Here is a 13,042-nt window from a genome sequence, read left to right as displayed (position 1 = left end):
CATCAGAGAGGCCTTCCTGGCCTGGTATCTTGGCAGATGTTTGTGGCTCCTTCCCCTTTAAGGGCCCAGATGTGGACGGCTGCTGACAGCAGTTCGAAACTCTATCCCCTGGAGGCCGGTTGTCGACACCACTGCTCTCTGCAAGCAGGCTCTGTGCTCCAGCTTAATTAGTGGTGTGTCATTGGGGTGGGCCAAATTTTCTACCCTGGCATTGGGGGAGGTGTAAAGTTGCAGCCACAATTGTCTGGAGATGATTCTTGGGTCCAGATTACGTGAGCCTGGGGCACAGAGGGAGGGAGGGAACAGCCTTCTGCTGGAGCAGGTTCATAAACAGGTGAAGTTGAAGCAAGGGAGAGCTGCTCCTCGACCATTTTTCAGTGAAGCTTGTTCTTTTATGATTCTCTGTCAGGCTTGATTCTGCAGCAGGATTTTACTCCTGTTTCCTCTCCATTTGCATATTTCCTAGGAGACAGACTCCCATCTAATCATGGATTAGGATTTGGAAAATCAGTATATTTTATGCTTTTAGAATGTCATTTTCTCTGTGAAAATTGAAGGTGCATCACTTGTGTGTGCTGTAAGAACTGCTGTGTTTTTTTTTTTTCTAGTGCTGTGTAAATGTAAAGATGTCATTCACACTGGAATTACAAAGTTACCTAACAGGTAGTGGATTCTAAAGTCTACAATACATGAATACTTTCTCAGAATGCATCTCTCAATATGTGACATAATGTGTGGGGGGTTTTCTCAGTAGCTCTGCATCTGCATTCCATTGAGCAGGAAAGATTAAGTGATCATACGACGCACGCGCGCGCACACACACACACACACACTTGCTTATTTGTTAGAGTAAAATCACTTAGTATCAGGCAACCTATTCATATTCTGAACCTAAAAGTTCTAATCTTATCATAGTACAATTTAAATATATTTGCATTTGTATACATAAAATAGAAAATGTATTTTTAGGTAAATGCCTTAAATGTACTTGTCCACCATTGTATATGTGTCTATGTAATACATATACATGCTCAGGTGTCCAGGTTACCCTCCTCTACCTGTGTGTGTGTGTGTGTGTGTGTGTGTGTGTGTGTGTGTGTGTGTGTGTGTGCGCGCGCACGCAGTGCCAACATGCATATGTGCACATATATACTGAGGCCAGAATCTCTTCCACAACTGCTCTCTACTTTACATGGTTTTGATTCAAGAGAACCTGGAGCTCACTGATTCAATGAAGCTGGCTGACCATTGAGCTTCAGGGCTCTGCCTCCCTAGCACTGGGATTACAGATGGGTGCCACTGTATATGGATACTTGGTAAGGAATTAAGATCATCATGTTTGCTTGTCAGATACTTTAAGGATTGAGCTATCTCCCTAGCCCTCAAGGACATTTTATGTAGAAAATAAAAAAATAAAATAAAATAAAAATTACAACCACTGCTGGCACCATCCAGAGAGAGAAGGGGACTCAAGATGTGTATCAATAATATTTAGCAGATGGGATTCTGCCAGGTTCCTAGTGCTATCGATCCAAGAGACCCTGGCTCACTAACAGAGCTTTTCTCTGTCCACTTAGAACAGTAGTCCACAGGTAGAATTACCCATCTCAATTGCAATATAAATAAGCTAAGTATAGATAAAAATAATTGTCCATCACAGAAAAAAAAAAGTGGCAAATGTATGCTTCATGCTCTAAAAACCTGTGCTGAATAGGCCACCCGGCTGAAATCCATAGGAAGGCTGTTTCCTTCCTTTCTGCAATCTGAGATCAAGATCCAGGGCCACCTGTGACTTTGTTCCTGAGTCAGGAGTGAACAAGATCTAGATATTCACTGTGGCTTAATTGGGGTCTAATTAACTCGAGTGCTCTTAGGTGAAAAGAAAAACAAATATGGGAAAAAACAGAGTCCCAATGTCCCCAGGGGCCTTGGGGATTTCCAGAGGTTCCAGGAGCCAGATGGTTGCAGCTTCTATCAGCCAATCTATCGTACACAGCTCAGACAAACACCCAGGAAAAGCCAACTATAGCTTCGGTGTACTTTGGGCCCTGACATTAGTTTGAGGGAGCAAACACTTGGGCCTACAGGGGCAGCAAGAGAGACTGGAGGAGGATTGCTTTGCTGGGCTCTAGAGATGAGTCTAGGGGGTTGCTGCTAGTTAAGCAGATTCTGCCAGCCACCCAGGGGGTCCTTGGAGGGATTCTCATTTCTGACCCCACTGTTCGGGGGCATCTGGACTGGGACGTGGTCAGCCCTTGGCTGAAGACCTCCCCCCACCCCTTTTTTTCTAACGAGGCTCCCTCTGCTGCAGCAATAATTCAAGATGAGTGGAAACCAACCCAACCCAACCATGACGTCATCCTTGCAGCAGCTCAGACCTTCCCAGGCAGGGTTCAAATTACATTCTGGAGACAGACAAGAGTGTGAAGACTAAGCAGAAACTTAAAGCTCAATTATGCTAGATGTTTGGAGATAAAGGGGCTTCCAAATTCTTCACCATCTTGCGGGTCACACCCAGAGAATCTCAGCCAATGGAAAGGGCAAGTTGGGGTTTCCAAGAAGTCCAAGGAGACCAGTATAAATTCCTGTGTGTTCTGATGTCACGTTTCAAGATATTTTAAATATCATTTTATAGTTACTGTATTTGAAACAGGGTCTTACGTAGCTCAGACTCACTTCAGTTTTGCTAAACACTTGAGAATAACCTTAAACTTCTGAATCCCCTGCTGCCTGCACCTCCCAGGGGCTGAGATAACTAAAGTGCTGCACCACGTCTACTTTGTACGGTATTTGTACCTGGGTCTTGATACACACTCAGCAAACACTAGAAGCTGAGCTACCCATTGCTTGACAACGACTCTACCTACTAGGCTACATCTTCAGCCCCTCGAGACATCGCTGAAAAAAATTTTTTTTCATTATTTAATGCTGGATTTTTATTGTCAATCTTATTGGATTAAAAATTTCTAGAGCACAGCTTTGAGGTGAGGGTGTTTCCAGAGATGCTTAACTGAGAGAACTCCCCACCTGAATTTGGGGAGCACCAATTCATTCATGTGCTGGGATCTGGGACTGTAAAAGAATGAGGAAAGGAGAAAAGAAGCTATGCACCCCTGCCTCCTTCCACTGACCTGGGAGTTCTAGCCATCAACTCTCTCCATCATCACAACAGTTCCTCCATGCCTCACCCACCAGATGAGCTGTACCTTCTTGTCTTCCCTACCATGGTGGGCTGTACCCTCATGGCTCACCCACCACATACCTACCCTCAAACACAAAATAAACCATCCCTTCCTTAAGCTGTTTCTTAAGGTATTTGGTCACAAAAACAAGAAAATAACACATTACAGAAAAATATTTGTTCTTATAGGACAGCAGTCTAATTTCCTTCTACTGCATACACCCAATGCTAAGATAGATTAGATGGCCTCCGGGGGCTTCCTCTCCCCTTTACACTTTCAATGGAGTCCACCATTTCCTGGACTTCCGTTGCTCAGGCTTGTTAGATATTGTTCATGACCACTAGAGTGAGCAGACACAGTGTGATTCCTGTGTAAAGGACAGCAACATCTGCATGAAGGCTCACAGACCAGTGGGCAGCTGGTTAAGGTTTTGTTTTGTACAATTGCCTCTTAGAAAAAAAGAAGGTTTTAATAATCTTTATGGTATAACCCTGGGAAATAGAGGTAGATAGATAGACAGATAATGATAAGAGAGAGAGAAAGAGAGAGAGAGAGAGAGAGAGAGAGAGAGAGAGAGAGAGAGAGAGAGAGAGAGAGAGAGAGAGAGTTGTACTGACAGATTTTTAGCAGAGAGTCTTCTGAGGAATCTTCACTATACTTTTTTCCTTGTTAGAAAATAATTTCTAAGTCACCTTGTTCTGGCGTATTGCCCGCTCCTGTCAACAAGCCAGACAAGCATCCAGAGTGGCTTGTAGACAACATGGGCTCCACATATCCTGCTAGGGAATCAAAGAAAGGGAAGACAGACAAGGAAGCCCTTGTTTCTGCTTTCTGGAGACAAAGGGGTTAGTTGAGGGAATTCTGGTTTGCAGTTACTGGACTCTACCATCCCTAGATCAGAGAGTCCAGACCAGAAGCTGGAAAGAATGGAGTTTCTTGACAGCTCCAAAGTCAGGTCTGGGATCTGGGATCCTGTGTATAAGAGTCAATGTTGTACAGAGTTGAATATGAACTGCATCTCAGAAAATCACTCTTCTTTCCTGTCCAGCAGTAAGCACACTGTGTGAGCATTTCTCTGTCTCTGTCTCTGTGTGTGTGTGTGTGTGTGTGTGTGTGTGTGTGTGTGTGTGTGTGTGCACGCGTGCGCGCGCGCATGAGGGGGTGGCATGCATGCATACGTGCATGCATGCATACATGTGTAAGCCTGTATTTGTGCATGTGTGTGCACTTGTGCCTACATATGTGTATGTGTATGCACATGTGTGCAGATGCATGTGTATATGCCTGTGAGTGTACATGAGGTATGTGCATGTGTGCATTGTATGTGCCCATGTAAATGCATGAATTCATGTATGTGTCTCTCTGTGTGTGCTTGCTTATAAAGGCCAGAGGTAAACCTTAGGTGCTATCCTCAGGTGCTATCCACCTTGTCAAGAAAGTATTCCTTACTGAGACCTGGGCCTTGCCAATTTAGCTAGTCTGGCTGGTCAGTGGGCAGTAGAGAACTTCCTATCTCTGCTTCACCAGACCTAGAACCAGGATTACAAATGTATACCACTAGGCCTGGCTTTTTAATGTATGTCCCGAGGATCAAACTTGGGCCCTCATGCTTGTAAGCAAGTACTTTACTAACTAAACTGTCTCTGCAACCTAAGATTGTGAGATTTTGACTGCCAATGCCAACCTCAGCAAGGGACCATAGGCTACCTGAACTTTGGTGCTTTCTTCCAGGCATGGAGTGAGCTCAGCAAACCCAGCCTACACTCAACTACCAAAGAGCTTACAATAGAGGTCACCTACCACTGGGTAAACGTTCTGTAAGTTTATGTGAAATAACATTAACATAGGCATATTTCTCAAATGTATTTTATGTGAGGAGGAAAACACAAAGATGTGCCTAAATGCTGAGGAAATGTGATGTGCGCCCCAGCACTTTGGGCTTCCTGGCTCTTTACCACCTCCTTTGCTGCTGTAGTTGCTTGTCTGCAGTGTGTCTGACCTCCAAGCCAGCTTCAGCTTCATGGCTTATTTCCCTCCCCTCTTTCATCTCGCCCCGGCAGCTGCTGAAGTTACAGCTTGCCTGCCCTGGAGTTTTATCTCTTAAACTCTAGTAAAATTGTCCTTAAGCTTTCGATTGAGTCCAACCTTAAATTGTTTTATTAATGAGACGAAGAACCCCAAGAGGGAGCCCCCCAATTCCTCCACCCCACCGCTGTGACATCCTCAGCATGCACATGGTAAAACTGAGACCAAGCTACCTTGGAACTGAGACTCCACATCCAACCCACTAGGAGCAAGGCCTGGATGGTGGATGGGAGTGCAGCTAAGACAGAGTCAGCCTGGTGTCCACCAGCCTCACCAAGACCTCCTGGCCAAGCTTCTTAGTGGCTCCAGCTTTCACCAAGCCTCACCCAAAGAGTGGACCTGCAAAGAAGTGTGTGCAGGCTGAGGCCAGGGACACACAATAATCTCTCTCAGCTTCATCTTCCTATCACTTCTTCCAACACACCATAAAGACTCTGTTCGTGTGTCAGCAGAATTAAACTGACTGATACAGTTAGACCCATGGGGGGTGGGGGAACCTGAAGAGTCCCGTGGTAACAATCACAGACCCCTTTAATTCCTGCCTCTTCCTCTTTTTGTCACCAGACCCTCTATCCCAACCACCCTAGCCCACCCTGCCCCTCCCCCACCCTGTCATGTCATTTTCCTGTTCCACGTCTTTAGACATACACATTTATTTACTTGGTGATAAGATATGGTGGCCCGGCCTTCTGGAGAAACTGCACAGATATTATTTGCAAAGGCTGAAAAAGCAGGTGTTCTTAAGCTTATCTGAATATTTTGAGTAAATCCCTGTTTTGAAATGTAAATGATTCTGCAGCCTGACTGGTGGGAGATAAAGTACAGAACAATGAGTTAATCCTCATTTTATGCAGTTCATTATCAGAAGGCTGTGCCAGGCCAGGCACCTCTTCCAGCATAATGGAGGTCACGCACAGGTAGATAACTCCCGCCCCATAAATCACATTTATTGCGTAGATTATATTGGACATAAGCAGATCGGGGTATAAATGTTTTATAGATGCTTACAGATGCAGTATAGAGAGATGATTGTTTTAAATATTTATTTGATACGAAACATTTCAGTACTTTATAAACTCGTTTTGCTGTCATTTCTGCAAAAAAGCAGATTTTTTTCCCCCATTTTTTCAACCTGGGGTGAAACAGAATGCATTAGTTTTTGAGAAACATGATTTAATCTTTTAGAGTACATACTGGTGGAGGGGGAAGGCTTTATAGAATCTCTTTGGTTTTTGTTTTTCCTTTAATTCTTTGCAGAGAACGAAAGAAAAGAAGGAAGGAAGGAAGGAAGGAAGGAAGGAAGGAAGGAAGGAAGGAAGGAAGGAAGGAAGGAAGGAAGGAAGGAAGGAAGGAAGGAAGGAAGATAATGAGATAGGATTGTCTGATCAGATCTATGGACTAAGCTCTGTTAGCACCCTCCTCTTGTCTAATGTTAGTGCCAAACAAACAAACAAGTAACTCTATCCTAGGAGAAAGTGGAAGTGCATGCATTGAAAACTTGGGCCAGGAAAAGCATCTCTGTAGTGGATGCTATACATGCACCTTAAACACGGAGTGGGTTTTACCACTTCTCCAGTTCTGAATTCTTCCATTTTGCCCTAAGATCCAAACGCGCACTGAAGGAGGAGAAGCGTGTGGCCCTTGATGTTCCCATTCTGTCCATTGCACCCACCCTGGCTCCACTTCTCTAAACCTGCTTTCCTTTGGTCTGCCCTGTCTCTCTTCTGCCTCTTATCTTGGCCCCATCTTGATGCTCCCACCTGATGAGCACTTAAGCTCCTGGCTGTGCCTCTGGCTTTCTGCATCTGTGCCTCTCTGGACACCAAGCTTTTCCTTTCCTAGTGCAGAGCCAGGTGTGTGTGTGTGTGTGTGTGTGTGTGTGTGTGTGTGTGTGTGTGTGTGTGTGTGTTTAGCATGCCTCTGATTTCCATCCTACCCTGGGATGGATGAGTCCCTAACAACATCTTTGGCTCAATGCCTTGTCTCTTACATGGATGGCCTTTGGAGGTGAATATAAAGAATGCCTTGCAGAAAGGCACATCCCTGCTCTGTGATTTCTGAGGTGAATACTGAAGGGCAAGTGACCGTTCAGCAGAATCTAAATTCTCTCCTAAGTCCCTAATGGCATCCTAAGCAGCAGCTCTCTGCCTTGTTTGTTCTACACTGGGACTGGGCAGGAGGAGATAAGAGCTGATTCATGTCACCAGAACATTGACTGTGAAGCACATGTTTACATAACTTATTACTAGGGAGCCTGTGAGTCTTGGACGCTACTGAAGAGGTATGTCAATTTGTTTATTTCAATATTTGATCCTATTTTTAATCAGGAATGAGGTGGCTGCTTAAAGATGGCACTAAATAATTGAGAAAATATGCAAGCCCATATTTCATTTACTACTCTAGCGACCACATTAAAATCAGAATGTAGCCCAAGGGCTGTGTGCTTCAGACCATCACAGGTAGGTGTCAAAGGGTCACAGAGTCCTAGCACCTTCTCCTTCAGAGCCCTGAATAAAAGATACCTGCAGATAAGAATCAAGGTTGCAGTCAGCATGGGAAAACAAATGAGGACATTTGGGATTCATTTTCCAAGACGGATGTTGTCTCTGTGCAAAGCCAGCTCGGTTATTGGGACTAAATGGACTTGTTATTTCTGGGGAACACTGGCCGATTCTTGGGTTATATTGATCACCTTGATGGATTAGGTAATTTCATTGTAAATGGCTCTGCCTTTTGTTCAGGAGACCTTAAGGGTTCTGAATGCCTAGGTGGCTGTTTACAAATGGGATTTCTGAGCAGAAGAGGTCATTGGGCCAATTCTGGTCCCTTGGACATGACTGTAGCAAAGATTCTGCCTGGCTTCCTGAGCGAGTCAACAGAAACTCACATTAAGTAAGAACCTGTAATGTGCTAGAGGTGATATAGGGGGTTTCCACAGTAGGATTTATCATCATGTTAACATATCCAAGCCTTGCCATCTTCCTAGAAATAGCTCTCCCCAGGACCCTTGCAGGAAGCACTCTGTTCCTTTAAGTCGAACCTCTCTTCTGACCAAGCTCTTTCAGGTATTACAAAGGTTGGATCTCACTTCCTGTTAATTTGTAATTTTTCTGCAAACTTGACAATGGGCCGGCCCATCAAAATCCTTCTCACCAAACGTCAAAAGAAAAAGCTAAGTAGCAAGCAAGCTTGCACCATCACACAGTGCTTCCACTAATTCTCAGTTTGGCGGTCTTATTTCAGCCAAACAGCCCTTCAACTTGCTAATTTGGGTGCTGCTGGTTGCATTGTTTTTTGTTTTGTTTTTTTTTTCACATTTAATATGTAAAAGATGAAGAATTGTACAAGTGCTGTGGTCATAGAGAACAAAGAGATGATTTTAGAGTTGCTGTAGAAAGTATAGTAACATTTATTGCCACTGACTTGAGAAGCTTTGAGTATTTTCTCTCCAGAGAGTCTGGGGATTTCAGTTTGAGATCTGACTGACAGCTCAGCCAGTGACCAAGCCAAGAAAGCAGTCTTCAGCTACACACACTAGAGAAACCTCTTCTGTCCCCAGCCCCAGTGCCTGTCTGGTCCTAGTGCCCATCCAGAGTAGTGAGTTGTAGCTTACCCCTGGATTGTGCTTCCAGCCTGTGCTTGAACATTGTGAGGGGCAGTAGAACATTAACTCTACAGTTCTGAGGTCTTCGAAGACTCTGGCTACCCAGCACAGCCATCACCACCTGCAGCAGGATAGCCCTCTCCATTCCAGTGTGTCAAGCTGTATGATAAGTGTTTCTCCCAGACATGGCCTCCTGCGAGCACCTATTCCTTCTTCCCAGCACCACCGTGGTCTTAATTTCCTGAGGACTTTGTTCTTTTCCCTAGCACTCTCTCGTGATACCAACCAGTTCCCTTCCAGTGGGATGCTGGAGACTCCATCCGCAGGGCATTGTGTGGAATCATAACTGTAATGAGCTTGAGTAAGCTAAAGAACTCCCAGGTGTCTAAGGCTATAGCATTGCCCTCTATGCCCATCTAGGACAGTGTTTCTAGAAGGCATCTGTAAAGTCACAGAATGAGTAAAGGAATTCTCAAGCCTAGGGTCACAGACTGCTCTATAGCACTGGCTGTGCTAGGTCTCCAGCTCATAGACAAATGATAGCCTCCAACAATAGTGCTCATAATCTCCTTGACACTTCTCCATGTATGCTGTTAGTTGTGTCTTTGAGACCCTGATGAGAGCAAGAGACCCTCCCCCGCCACTCTCTCTCTCTCTCTCTCTCTCTCTCTCTCTCTCTCTCTCTCTCTCTCTCTCTCTCTCTCTCTCTCTCTCATCGAGTTTAACGACAACCTTCTGAAGTAGGTCTATCAGAATCGACATGCTTCCATTTCCTAAGGTTAGTCTATGTTTTTCTGTCCTGACAATAAAAACACCAGAACCCATTTTCATCTTCTGCAGGCTCAGTTTCCAAAGCCAAGGAGAACATGAGCATTTCCTGAACCTCTGAATGCTTTCACAACTTAAATCTACAGCAGGGAAATCACCAGACTGTATCTAGCTACACAGTAGGACTGCAAAAAGCATTTTCCAAGAACATGGAACGAAGGACCTCTTATGTGTCTCCACCTCAGTTCTCTCTCTCTCTTTCTCTCTCTCTCTCTCTCTCTCTCTCTCTCTCTCTCTCTCTCTCCCTCTCCCTCTCCCCTCTCCCTCTCTCTCTCTCCCTCCCCTCCCTCTCACTCCCCCTTTCCCTCCCTTCTTCTCTCTCCCCCTCCCCCTCCCCTTCTCTCTCTCCCTCCCTCTCTCTCCCTCCCCCTCCCCCCTCTTTCTGTATGTTACATGTATGTGTATATTAAATGCATATATGTCAGTGGTTACACTTGCCTGTGCATGTATGCATGTGAAGGCCAGACAGACATAGACTTCAGATATCTTCTTCAGTGCCTTTCTACCTTACTTTTTGAGACAGTGTCTCTCACTCAACCCAGAGTTCACCATTTCTGTGAGACCATGAGAGAGAGAGAGAGGGGGGGAGAGAGAGAGAGAGAGAGAGAGAGAGAGAGAGAAATCTGCCTGTCTCCACCCTGCCAGCACTTGGATTGAGGACACATACCTCTGTGCCAGCCTTTAACCTCTACTACACTGGGGATCTGAAAATTGGTCTGCATGACCAGCAAGTACTTTACCCTGTGGGCCACCTTTCTGGCTCCTCCAGCACCCACAGTGACCTTGTCTGGAGGGATGAGGCCCTAAAACTCAACTGCCAGGATGCTCTGTGTGGCTTTCAAGGCCACTTTGAAAAGGGAATGCAGACACCTTAATTTCTCCCTGATGAGTCACTAAGCAAAGGCTCTTGGCTGTCTGCTCTCAGGGAGTCGTGGGGGATGGTTGGAGGTAGCAGACTGTGAAGAGGGTTAACCCTTCCAAGGCTGCGAGGCTCTATTCTGTCCTTCTCACTCTCACTAAACCTGGGCTGTCTGCCTGGATATATTCCATGGTGAGATGGAAAGACCCCCACTGAGGCTCAGGCCTGCTTCCAGCATGGTAGGTGTGAAGGTAGAAAGGCAGAAATGAAAGGAAGGAGAGAGGGAGCGAGGGGATAGCCCCATGGGTGCCTCATCCACCTTTACAGATAGAGCAATGGCTTGTGCCTCCAAGTATAAGGATGAGGTTTAAGGGTATGAACTGGGACCCCCTTAGCAGGCACCGCAGGCAGAGCATGTCCAAGACAACCCCTGTCTGGAACCACTCAAAGCACAGTAGAGCTGTCCCTGCCCTTCACTGGATGTGCAGTGGTGGTGTGGGATTGGAAGAGATGGCCCTGCCCTGCCCCTTGCCTGAGCAGGGTGGGTGAACTGGCCCCAAGAGCCTGAGAGCAGGAGAACTGACCCTACACCTCACCTGGGCAGCATAGTAAAGCTGGCCCTGGTAGAAGAAGCAAGAGTGAACTGGCCCTGAAGGCATTTGAGTCAGTGAGCTGGACCCACACCTCAACAGCTGCAGCACTAGGGGGAACAGGACCTGATCTTTACCTGGGTAACAAAGTAGAGTGGGTCCTGGTGGCAGGAACATGGGTGAACCACCTCTAAGGGCAGGAGAACAGGAGAGCTGGTCCTGCACCTTGCCTAGGCCGTGGTGGGGAGATGGCCCAGATTGTGTACATACCAGGGAGTTGGCCTAATGGTATAAGCATGGGAGAGCTGTCAGGCTGACCAACTCAACTACCATCCAGGCCTAGGTCCAGGACTCTGAGTGAGCTCACCCCAACCTCTATTCCATCTATGAACTTCTGGAGCACCTGAAGGGGCAGATCCAAAGCTGCAGGATCTCCATGACAAAGGGCAACAACAGGATATCTGAGAAGAGTCCCAGTGAAGATTCAGTATTGATAATATAGCAGAAGCCAGAGCCCCGGACCAGACCAATGATTCACTGCAATGAACATTTGCAAGGAGAGCTGTTCATTTAAAAGGGTAGACTGTGTGACACACCAAAGCTTCCAAGGCAAGATTTGTTTTTGTTTGTTTTCTTGGGGGGTTGCAAGGGTGGAGGACAGATATGGAGGGATGGAGAGATGAGTAGGATTGAGGTGTATGATATAAAATTTACAAAGAATCAGTAAAAAAATTTTAAAAAATAAAACAACTGGCAAAAAAAAAATCAATTAAAATGAGACCACTTCCATGGCTCAGTGGGAAAAAGGAACCTGCTACCAAGTTCACTTTGGATTCGACCTCTGGGACCCACATGACAGAAGGAGAGAACTGATTTCTATAAATTGTCCTTGAACCTGACATGCACACAACACACATGGCTTTATCAAACTTACAAAGAAAACATGTAATAAAAAAGGCTTAAGTGTGTGAACTGCACCATAGGCCCTGCTAAGTTTCAATTCTTTCCCTGTGCTGCAGCGCCCCCACCCCCTTAGGCTACCAACTGCCCTATCTCCAGGCCACAAGGTCAATCCAGTCCCCTCGAATTCTTAGCTGTCCAACATGACAAAAGAGGAAGCCACCAAATGGCTGTAGATTCAATTTCTTCCTGAGGAGGCACCCGGGAAGGCAGAGTGTGCACCCTGCAAGTTCACTTGGACACATGGGTGCCTGCAGGAGGAGGTGGTCCACACACCTCTGGCTGGACAGTTCAGGTGCCACTCTGGGCCAGCTCCTCCCTCTGCCTGGGTGGAGCCTCTGGGTAAGAATAACAGAGAGGTAGCTAGAGGTCTTGCTCAGCACCTTCTGGGACTGAGATCCTCTTTATGCCTTTATGATGCATCCCTTGTGATTCCTAATTAGTACCACAGACATATATGTACTATATGTACTGCTCACTAAATCTCCTATTGTAGCTGAGCGGGCAGACCCAAAGCTACTTCATGATTAGGACAGAACTGGGAGCATCTCTGGCCTGAAGATTATGCTATCCATTGCACTGAAGTTATTCAAACGCTTGTGAATAAAGACGGCCGGTGCAGCTTGTATCTGGGTGTTCTTTGAAAAGCACTTCACAGTGGAAGTGACATAATCAAACACTAGAAAGCCATTCTCTTGGAAACAAATCAGGAAGGTATACAGACATCCTTTGATGCCTTAGCAATGCTACGAGAAAGGAAGAGTCAATGGTTTCATCAATGGCCAGCTTAGATGGAACATTCCTGAGCGGTCTAGGGACAGGCCACAGCACAATACTAAACCCTGGCTCCTCCTCACTCCCTGGCCAGGAATGGAGGGAATGCCTAGAACCTTGCTTCCTTAAGCAGTCCCCAAAATCCCCTCTTCCTCGGCAG

Source organism: Mus musculus, chromosome 12 (genome assembly GCF_000001635.26).
Source record: "Mus musculus strain C57BL/6J chromosome 12, GRCm38.p6 C57BL/6J".
Taxonomy (NCBI): Eukaryota; Metazoa; Chordata; class Mammalia; order Rodentia; family Muridae; genus Mus; species Mus musculus.
Note: the sequence above shows the minus strand (reverse complement) of the source record.